This window comes from Culex quinquefasciatus, chromosome 1 (genome assembly GCF_015732765.1).
Source record: "Culex quinquefasciatus strain JHB chromosome 1, VPISU_Cqui_1.0_pri_paternal, whole genome shotgun sequence".
NCBI classification, from domain to species: Eukaryota; Metazoa; Arthropoda; class Insecta; order Diptera; family Culicidae; genus Culex; species Culex quinquefasciatus.
Window position 1 is genome coordinate 90,228,628 of NC_051861.1, and position 11,535 is coordinate 90,240,162.

An 11,535-nucleotide genomic window follows, 5' to 3' on the forward strand; every position below is an offset into this window, starting at 1 on the left:
ATTCAACGGTCTCAAGCGGTATCAACAAGTATATAGCGAAAAACTGTGTGCTTGATGAGTCTGCAACTTCAACTATCGGACTAACATTCCTCCCTATCGTTGAACTGCAGGCTTCTTGGGAGGGCGCCGGTATTGACTACACCCAAAGTTAAAGAACGAGGGGTTAGTCCTCACGAAAAGAAACGTGAGGAAAGTGCTATTTTGCGAGAGTAAAGTCCTCTCGCGTGTTCATTCGTTCATTGGAACAGTTCATCCTATTGAGTGGCTTATGTGGACACTAGAGGTGGGCAAAAAAAGAGCGAACCGTTCAAAGAGCCGGTTCACTGAAAAGAGCGAACGAACCATGGCTCACAAAAAAAGAACCGCGGTTCTTTTTCAAAATCCGGTCTTTTGAAGGAACCGGCTCAAGATGGAATGATTTTTGTTATAAATATAAGTTATTGAATTTAAAAAAAAAAATAGTATTAAATTTGTTTTTGAGAATCGAAAATGCAATTTCAAATTAATCCTTATAAAAATTAATCCCAAAAGTAAATGAAGTAAACTTTTCATTGTACAACTGATTGTACATTAAAGTAGTACCGGAATACAAATTTGAGCATTTCAAATAGAATAATTTTTCAAATATTACCAAAAATCTATTGAATATTTGAGAAATTTCGGAAAAAATAATCATTTTGTCCGATTAAGCGTTTTAAGAACTTATCTATTAAATCAGAATGTAGAGAAGAGTTCACATAATATTTTCTCCAAATAAAATATCAGCATTAGTCTTTCAGAAATGAACGCAATTTTAAAATCAATAGCAATATTTCCAGCATCCTACATTTCAGTTGGGATGCCATTAAATTGCTCGAATTTTTAGTTTTGAGTAGAAATCTTGACATAGAGACCACCAAGGCCGATGGTTTTCAAGGGCATCTTTTCGTTTTCAGATTTATTTATTTTATTCATCAAATATGGCCGTTACAAACATTTTTCTTTTTTCATTAAAATGTTTATACCATGGCTTGTTATTTTTTTTTTTTTGCTACTTTGGCCAGAATTGAGGGACATAATAAACTTCAAAAAATGTTTGGTACGGCCTAATTTATAAAAGTTCAATGTGAAATAACTTATAAAATCACACGATTCTTGAAAACCCCAATTTAATCCAAATTTTGAAAAAGAGCGAAAGAACCGTTCAAAAGAGCGGCTCTTTTTAAAGAGCGAACGAAAATGAGCGGCTCCTAAAAAAGAGCGGTTTTGCCCACCTGTAGTGGACACATTACCGCCGCTTTGTCACCGAACCATGGTGGCCCATACGGCAAAGGCACGGTTCAATATGCCGAAGGTCTTGGGTTCGAGTCTCGGTACCGGTACTTTTTTTTGCTAGATGAACTTTTTTTGGAGATGAACCCATGAGTAAAGTACTCTCGGTAATTTCAGGATTTATCCTCTCCGTCCGCACACAGTACCATTTTACTACCGAATCGTGCCCTTTATTCTCTCGTATGCCGATGCCCAGTTCTGGGTGTAATAAAGTAGGGATCTTCAGAGGTTATACAGTGAACGGATGGTTGGCTCCCACTGATCTTTTTTGATTCATTGTTTAACTTCAGCTGATCTGTCAATAACGGAGTAGCAGCTCATTGGCAGCCAGCCATGCTCTTGCTCATGCTCAAGGTCCTATCAACATATGAAAGACAATAGTTCAAAAACTCTAGAATTATTGATAATCAAGTTTGAATTGAGGAAACCCCGGAAAACTCTTCCTTTTTAATCAAACTCACAGAAAAATACAAATTTCTAATTAACTAAAGCTTCAACCAAATCCAAAAAGCAATTCAATGATTAAAAAGTTGTTAAAATTCCGTACAAATCCGTATTATGCCTAAAATACCCTACGAAAATTCCGGCCTGTTCAAAATCCGCGAGGAGGTTCGAAAATCCGTATGGTAAGGAAAAAATCCGTACAGTTGGTAGCCTTAGGTATGAGAAATTTGGGCCCCCTGAACATACTCCAATTGGCAGAATTGAATTTTAGTGAATTTCCTTTCAATCATTATTTTCATGGACGTTAAAAAGTCATGTCCGCACGCAAAAAAAACGATTCATTGAAGAAGAATCACAGCTGTCCTCGCGAAGAAAACATCGAGAAGCTGCTCACGCAGAGACCTCCGACCGGCATAAACAGTTGAGTTGAGACGTTTTCACGAACTGTACGACCCAGCCATGGCAGTGCGTACGCGAAGAAATGCACTCGAGGCGAAGGCCCGGTGTCCATTTCGCTCAATTTTCTCGTTAAAAGGTCGGTCGTCCGGCCGGATGGACAGACACGGAGAACGACCGCGAGACTATGGCGCAATGCACACACCACACACCTGTTTGACCTGTTGGTCCAAAGTGGAGCTGTTTTGAGGTCACGACATCCAGTGGAGCTGTTGGATAAAAGTCACGGGTGAAATTCACGGAGAAATGGTAAGTTTTTAGCATTTTACCATTCTTTATCAAAGTGCAAAAAAAGCGATGACAATTTATCGCAATCGAAACTATCATAAAAAGAATAATAATCAGATGCATCGAATTAATTTGATTAATGGTGGTATAATATTCACTTTGGTACACACCCGCTTCAGCAACCATTCATTCCAAATGGTGGCCCATCAATCATTGTTGGCTCTCATAATAGTGATGCAGCAGAACAATACTCTAAAAAATCAACAAAATTGTTTGCGTTGGATTTTGAAATTTTGAGATTTATTTTGTTTAAGTAGTTTGTAAAAATAATAGTTTAAACAATTACAACCCATTTTATCAGCATGTGCAAGCATTTTTGCTTCGAAATGCTGATTCTCCAGAGAAATGCTCAGTAGGTGGTTTCGCAGTACAAGATTTATCAAAGTTAGAAGCTCGTAGCAGCTAACAACTCTACCAACGATCAGCAAAACCACCCCAACTCGAGCTTATCGCGCGTTGTGTAATTTCTTTTCACTTTCGATTGCTTCTTTGCGCGAAGAAACTTCACGCGGGGTTTGAGACGACTAGGGGAAGGCGTTTTGTTGGAGCTCTTGGCGGATGGTTGTAATTTTGTCTTCCCACGCACCCAAAGAGCGTTTAAGAGGCCAAACAAACAACAAAAACAAAATTAGATCGTGTAAATAAATGAACACACACCTTTTGCCAGAGCAGCAGATAATTGATTTCTCCGAGAAGTCATGGCTCGGAAAACATCATTTGTTATGATTTCACTGAAGGGAACCTCTCGAAGGTACCAACTGGTTGATGGAGGTTAGTACCAACGTAGTTGAAGAATTTAACTAGTCATCCAAACTTGGACCTGAAGGAACCACCCCGTCGTTGTCACAGAGCCAGCCTCAGTGACCCCTTTAAAGTTAACCCTTTATTGTCAAATATGTTAATGTTCAAATCTCAATAAAATCAACCATTTTTAATTTGTACTAAACATAACATAAAATGCCCTAAATAAATAACAATGTGACTTAATGTTGGCATCATGCTAGAGTTGAACTGACAAAAAACAAATTTTGCACTCAAGGGTTAACCACTTATCTGCACACGTGCGAGGTACTCTCCCCAGCCAGTCGAAGATGATGAACTGTTTCGAAATTTCATCATGCAGTCTCTGGTCACGGAGCCACTGTGGAGTTTCAGACAGAAAAATGGAAATTTTGCACTAATGGCCGAGGGACACACTGTTGTCAGATGACCCAACCGGACATTGAGCTGCCAGCCAGCCAGGACTTGAAGTTGGCTTCCCAAAGGCGTCGACGCAGACAAAGTGTTTCGAAGGCAAACAACTCCGAATTGACCACATCGGAACATGGTTTTGTTAAGGTGAGGTCGGTTTTCAATATACAAAAATAAAAATGTCTGTTTTTGTGTTCGAAATGTTAAATTAATTTGAATAATTTTGAGTAATTTAACAAATTTTGAAAAAAATAAGAACGCCTTCACCTTAACATGAGCTCGAAACAAAAAAACTCTTTGTTTTTTCAACATACAAGAAAAATGTGACGCCAAGGCAAGGGATATCGGCGTGGATAACCGGGCAACCTGTTTGTGACCCCGCGAAGTACTGAGCCGTGTGACAACCTCTGTGGTTTGTAGAGGTCGAACAATTGGTTATGAAGTCACGGGATGTGGGACGACAATCTTCGTTACAAATTGTTCAAAAGCTTGTCAAAACGTTACTTATTTAACATTGGTTAATTTAAAGATTATGTTAATTTTGTAAAAAAATATGTTCTTAAGAAATTTGTAAGTCAACATCTTGCTTTGAAAACGCGTACTTATCCAAAATTAAGGAGTTGTAATGCTCTATTTTGAATCATTCCAGCTGTTTTTAAAGCTCCCCTCATAAAAGTTGTACACAAGCCTCTTCAAACTTCTTTTCCGATGCAAAAAAATAAACTTCTTACGCATCATTACTTAAGCCTCAACTGCTGTTTGCTGCAGAGAAAATAGTGAGAGAAACATCTTCTTCTCCGTGATAATTTTTGCCAAACGGTGCGTGGTGTGCACTTCTTGAGATATCTTGTCTAGGTGGCCGGCTGAGGTGGGAATCTCTGACTCTGAAGCTTGATGAGATAGCTGGAAGCAGGGTTGGAAAAAATTGGCTGGCACATTGAACATGACTTTTCAAATGTTAGATTTTTTACAAATTTTACTATTCACGTTTACGTATCCTCACAAGTTTCCATAAATTCTCACCAATTTTCAACACATCCCCCTAAATTTCTCAAAAAATTACACGAAAAATTCAACAAATCTCTACAATTTCTCAAAAATTCTCACAAATTCACAAATTCTCAACAAAACTCTCAAGTATCAAAATATATTTCTTCTCATAACATTTACTTTGTAAAAACAAATGTTATTTTTTGCGAAAATCGTTAAAACGCAATTTTTTGGTTCACCCTATTTCGCATAGGGCGCCCTTATCACAAAAATACGGGTCTAATTATTTTGGCCAATGAAGTCTCATGCCAATTTTGAGCAAAATCGGAGAACTTTTGATAAGGATTTGACGTGGAATAACTGATCTTCTTAATTGACAGTATTCTCCCAAGTAAACTACACGACAATTACCAAAAGCGCTTAGATTTTTTTGTTCTTGAAAAGTACTCAGATTCCATTTTCAAAAAAATCATATCTTGGATATCTGCTAAAGCTCTCCTTGGAAAATCCGATTAGAAGTACTTTCAGGCATAAGCTACAGACTGTTTTTTCTTGAAAATCTGAAAATTTCTTGAGCTGAAAATTGTTGAAATGGTGCGGAGTAATGACCAAAAATCACATTTTTTACAACCCCAAGTAACATTTTAGGCTTTATCAAAGCTGTCACAACCGCTTTAAAACCTATCAGCCAAAACCAACATTAAAATCCCTTAGTCATAACAAACTCCCCATAACCGTGATAAACCCCACTCAAAACCCAAAAGGACCTCCGCAAAAGGTTGTTACGGCCTATTTATAAAACCTAGATAGAAGTTCAAGGCTTTACAACTGAATACCGTAAACTGGGGTGACTTTGATAGCCCGGGGTGACATTGATAGAAATTTGATTTTGCCACTTATTTTGATACATCCAATGTAACAGTCACATTTTTGCATATATGTTCGATAATAAGCTACCCCTTAATGCTTTCATACTCAAAATTCTCAAAAATGTTTAGATATTAATTTGACGGGCATTTGAAAAACCTATCAAAGTCACCCCAGTTTACGGTACTAACAACATCCTCAAAGCCTTGATGAAACCTTTGTTTAAACCTAGTCAGGAGTTATGGAAAAATGACATTTCATGCGTCTTCAAACCTCTTATGCCAAATAGGTTTTATTTGGGCAAAAATAAGTCTTCGTCTTGCCAAATGAAATTATGGAGATGGTTGTCAAAAATGGCGATGATAAATGATAGATATTAGAGGTAATTCAAATAATTTGAAAGCTTATTTCTCGCAATTGATGGCACAAATTCAGCTGCGGTTGAAATTTTATTGATAAATGTAGGGGAGATAGATCCAAAAAATTCAACTCGCTTTATCAAAAATCAATATTTTGTAATCATAGTGTTTAATGTTAAAAAATATTTTATTGCAATTCTTTGAAAAAAATGTTCAACATATATTGAAACATCTATCGCTATATTAATCATACCAGAAATCCAGCATAAATGTGTGTTTTCATCAAATTTAAATCAAATTTTTCAGTTTTTTATTTTTTCAATCAAGATGGCGGTCAATCATATTCAATCAGAGCACGCGTCTAGCGCCATATTTATGCACTGCTATTTGGCTGCGATAAATGCTCTTTTAGGAGCTTATGGTTTTAAGTGAGCTTTTTACATGCCTAATGGCACTTGACAGCTACAACACTCTAGGTTTTAACAAAACATGCGATAAAACCTTTTGGCATGGCATTGCCATCTGGTTTTCAAGCCTCTGTTAAAACTTTCATAAAACCTTACTGAAAGCCAATTGGCTTTTATTTCCACCCGGTTTTATGTCCGAGGCATAAAACCCTGTTAGAACCTATTAAATAGCTCTTGCTTGTTGGTTGCGATGAATGCCCAAAAAAAATTATTAAACAAGATGCTACAATAAAACCTCAATAAAACTTGATGGTGGCTAGTTGGTTTAAAAATGTTACTTGGGAACCAAAGAGCCAAACAAAAAATACGGTACATATTTATTCAGCCAGCAGGGCTGCGGAGTAGGGAATATTTCAAACGACTTCGACTCCGGCTTGCTGAGTTTTGCCGACTCCGACTCCGGCCTATCAACTCTAGCCGACTCCGACTCCGACTCCAGCGTTCAACAAATGGTTGACTCAGAACTCCAACTCCGACACCTACTTAGTATGAAGAATGTATGTATGTATGTATGTATGTATGATCCCCATACCCGCAGGCAACTTGGTCCCGAAACACATGTGAGCGCTAGGTTAACAATTCGATCATCTTTTACTTCGTAATCTGTACACCTACTTAGTATGAAGAATATCTATAAATTAAACATTAAACATTGATGTTACATTTGTATTCACAACATCACACACCTACATGTTCAGTTCACACATGCGCGAATACCATAAACCGGGGTAATATTGATAGTTTGATTTTATTTTTGTGAAATGATAAATACGAATTAAATAAAGCGGGAGCGGCCGTGGCTGACTGGTTACGGTGTTCGCTTTGTAAGCGAATGGTCCTGGGTTCGATTCCCATCTGCTCCCAACGAGAAAGTATAGGAAATATAAATCTTGAAACTCTGAACATATACGAAAAATCAAAGTCGCTCGAGTCGGGGTTCGATCCCCCGTCCTTTGGATTGATAAGCAAAAATGCTAATCACTAGGCCATCGCGACTTGGTGAGCTATGACTGGAATTAGGAATACTGTTACCACCATCAACTATATACGCGCTGGGTCCTTGTCCATTTGACAAGGGTTCGGAAGTTCTAAATAACGTTTGAATCCGATTGGTCCAAACGTTCTTCAGGGCGGGCTTGTCGACAAAGCTGAAGTACCTCGCGCTCGGCTAGCCAGCGTAGAAATGGGTCACCGAAGCTCGGCAGAGCTAACACCTTCCAAATGCCTATGCGAGTTATTTGCATGTATAGAATGAGAGCTAAAAATACATGGAAACAACTCAATTTGTAAGAAGCGACCGCGTGGTCCCGTTTGGTTGGTTGCACACACACACACACATGATAAATACGAATTAAATACAAACAGAATGTTATGGCATACCAAGCTTAGTTTTCAACAAATTTTGAAATGCTTCAAAAGTTAGCTACCTAGAAATATGAATACATTGATAATTTTTAAACACCCTCAAAGTGTCATATTTTTCTCAATTAAATAAGTTAAATTCTCAAAACTGACTACATTATCAGATTATTTGAACAGTTTTTAGCGTTATTGAAGAAAAACTAAAAATTATCTACAGAATGAAAAACATTTTCAGTAGAACAATTTTTAAATATGTTTTTATTTTTTTATTTTGAATGATTGGAATTTTTAAATATTTAATGGACTATCCATAAACCATCTGAATATTTTTTGGAAATCTCAAAATTGGAAAACTTGCATCAGGATCAACCATTTCAGATAATTGTAGAGCATTAGTAAACATCATGGTAGTCGATATATTTAATATAATCAATGATTATTTCAAAATAAGTTGCAATTTATTTTGAACATTTTTTGTCAGTTTAATGTTTTAAAAACGTTATCATTATGGTTAAGTTCTGGTGATGAACCTTTATTTTCTCGATTTCCACAGAAAACAGTGGTTACTATTTTATTGTTTATCTATTAAGGGGTTACATACATGTAAATCGACAAAAATGTAAGTGGTTGGTTTGGGCACACAATTAAACTTTTTTTAATTATGTTTAAAGGGCATTAAAAAAACATTTTCAACTAATATCAACATAAATTTGAAGATATTTGGTTGTATCATTGCCGAGATATAGCCATTTTAAGGGGTTACATACATGTAGTAAATCACAAAATTTTATATTACAGAATATTTGATAAATCCACTCTGAAGATGATTATTAATCATTCCTGAAAGTTTTATGAAGATATTTCATGATTGAACTGAGTAAGAGACGATTTAAGTTCAAAATTTTGCCATGCGCAAAGCGGGCTGTCAAACTTTGTTGGCGTTTTTCTCTAAACCCCGAGTTGATTTACGGGTGCCACGATATCTCGAGATGGGATGGACCAAATTGGCTGAAATTTGAGGTGAAGACTCTTAAGATGTATCCCGTGTGTATGACGAAGCCCAATTTTTAAAATTTGCTTTTTAGAAAAATACAAAAATTCAAAACTTTTGGTTTTTTTCATAAAAAACACAAAAATATTTTTATCTTTTTTTAAAATAAACTTTTTGAAAATCGGGCTTCGTCATGCACACAGGACCGGTTTAACGAGGCTTCACCAAAATTTTGAGTCGATTTGGTCAAGACAATGTTGAGATATCGTGGCACCCGTTTTTTGTAACTGCTCACTTGAAATTGCTATATCTCGGCAACGATGCAACCAAATATCTTCAAATTTGTTTTGAAAGTAGGTAAAAATGTATATTTTAATGCCATGAAAAAGAATTAAAAATAAGTTGATTCGATCGTAGCAATCGGTGCGCGCGGGCGCGATAAGTTTTTGCTGCGTCAAGTTTTTGCGTTTTTCTTCAATTTTAAGATTTCGGTGGAATTTCACGGTTATTTTTAGTTTCAAACCGAGTGTTACAAAGAAAGGGTTATTTTGTGAGAGTGGTGTCCTAAACGTGTGAGTCGGTGGTTTTTAGAGTCAAAACGGAGGTTTTGGCATCTTTTCCGGGAGCATCGCCGAGCCCTGTTTTGCGACAAGATGGTCGTTTCTGCTGGTTTAAAAGTCATTCTGAGGGTTTGTGAATGATCCGGAACTCGTTGTGCGTCAGGTGAAATTGAAGAAAGTTGCTTCATCCGCGCCGTGAGTGGAAATCCCAAACCTCCGGCCATTTTGTCGTCGTGTTCGAGACAAGATCATCAATCGGGTGAATGCCGGGTGAAGACTGATCGATCGAATCTCTAAGAAGACCCACCGGAAGCTGTCCAACATGCCAAAACTGATTGGTGCTGCCTGAAAAACAACACGAGAAACGGCGGGAACAGTGCCAGGAACAGAAGAGCAACTCAAGAATGAAGCTTTCGTGGATATTCAAAGATGGACTTGAAAAAACTTGGACTGCAAGAATAAAATGCCCATCTGGATGCGAAGAATTCGTAATTTGGTGAGAGCTTTCCTTTTTATTACAAAAGAACACTTTCATTTACACACACATATTGACAATTCATTAAAGACAACCAAGCCAACCTTATTATATACGCGGTAGGGTGTTCCCTTGGTCGTTCGCTGTGAGTTGTGGATTGCCTGCTTCTCTAATGAAGGTTCGACTAGGGGGGCATGCTTATTAATTTCTCGTCGCTCCATACCCTCAGTGACGTGATGGGAGCAAGGGCGTCTATGCGAAGTGTCCCTACACCCGCTACAAATTTCCGGCGCTTGGGAAGGGAAGCGGGAAACCATTTTGATCTATGCGCCGGTATTTGTAGCAAAAAATTCGTGCAAAAAAACTTATGCACGTGGGTGTACAGATTACGGAGTAAAAGATGATCGAATTGTTCACCTAGCGCTCACATGTGTTTCAGGACCAAGTTGCCTGCGGGTATGGGGATCATACATACATACATACATACATGAAAAAGAATTAAAAATAAGTTGATGTGTGTGCTCATACTAACCTCTGACTTTTTTGCCTAAATACATGTATATAACCCCTTAAGTTAGCAGTTTCAAAAAATGGGTGCCATTATATCTCAACACTGCTTTGACCAAATCGGCTCAAAATTTTGGTAAAGCCTCGTTAAACCGGTCCTGTCTGCATGACGAAGCCCGATTTTCAAAAAAAAATATTTGAAAAAAGATAAAAATATGTTTATGTTTTTTACATAAAAAATCGCCAGTTTAAGATTTTTGTATTTTTTCAAAAAGCAAAACTTCAAAATTCGGCTTCGTCATGCACACGGAATATGTCTTAAGAGTCTTCATCCCAAATTTCAGCCAATTTGGTCCATCCCATCTTGAGATATCGTGGCACCCGTAAATCAACTGGGAGTTCAGAGAAAAACGCTCACAAAGTTCGACAGTTCGCTTTGCACATGGCAAAATCGTTAACGTAAATCGTCTCTTACTCAGTTTAATCATGAAATAGCTTTATGAAACTTTCAGGAGTGATTGAAAATCATCTGTTTAGTGGATTTATTAAATTTTCGGAAATTTTTGAATTTCTACATGTATGTAACCCCTTAAGACATTTGCACCAAGACATTTGCTATCAGTATAAACAAAAGTTTACAATAAATAATCAATTAAGTATTTTAAACATTTTTGATTACACAACCACAATTATTTATGATTTTATGAGACACCACAACCCTGTCAGCCATGGTGTTAAAATATAGAACAATTATGAAATTTTCTAATATCTTTGAGAAAAATTATTTCGTAAATTTTTGGAATCAAGACATTTTGCCTTTTAAGTTTTTTCATGTTTTTAGAACCAGGATCAAAAATTGATTGATTTTCCAATTTGCAATGTTTCCTGGACAAATTTATAAAAAGTTTTCTGAACTTTTCAAAAAAAAAAACTACTGTGAATGGCCATGCATACAAATTTTCATTGGTTTGAAGGAAAACAAAACACTGATTTGAATATTGAAAAATAAATGTGTGTTTGTTCCAATTTTTTAAATAGTTCTCTAGTTTGTCGATCAGAAATTTTTGCCAAAAGATACAGATTACGTATCGTCATTTTTATTACATCTAAATTTACTTGAAACATAAAATTTTAAGACGCAAAAATGTCTTTCCATACAATTTTTACAACATTTTCCAAATTAAATTATCTTGTTTTGCTTCGATTCCTGTATACTGATAACTGAAACTAAAATCCAGAACTCGCTTCAGCTTATAATCTCATAAAT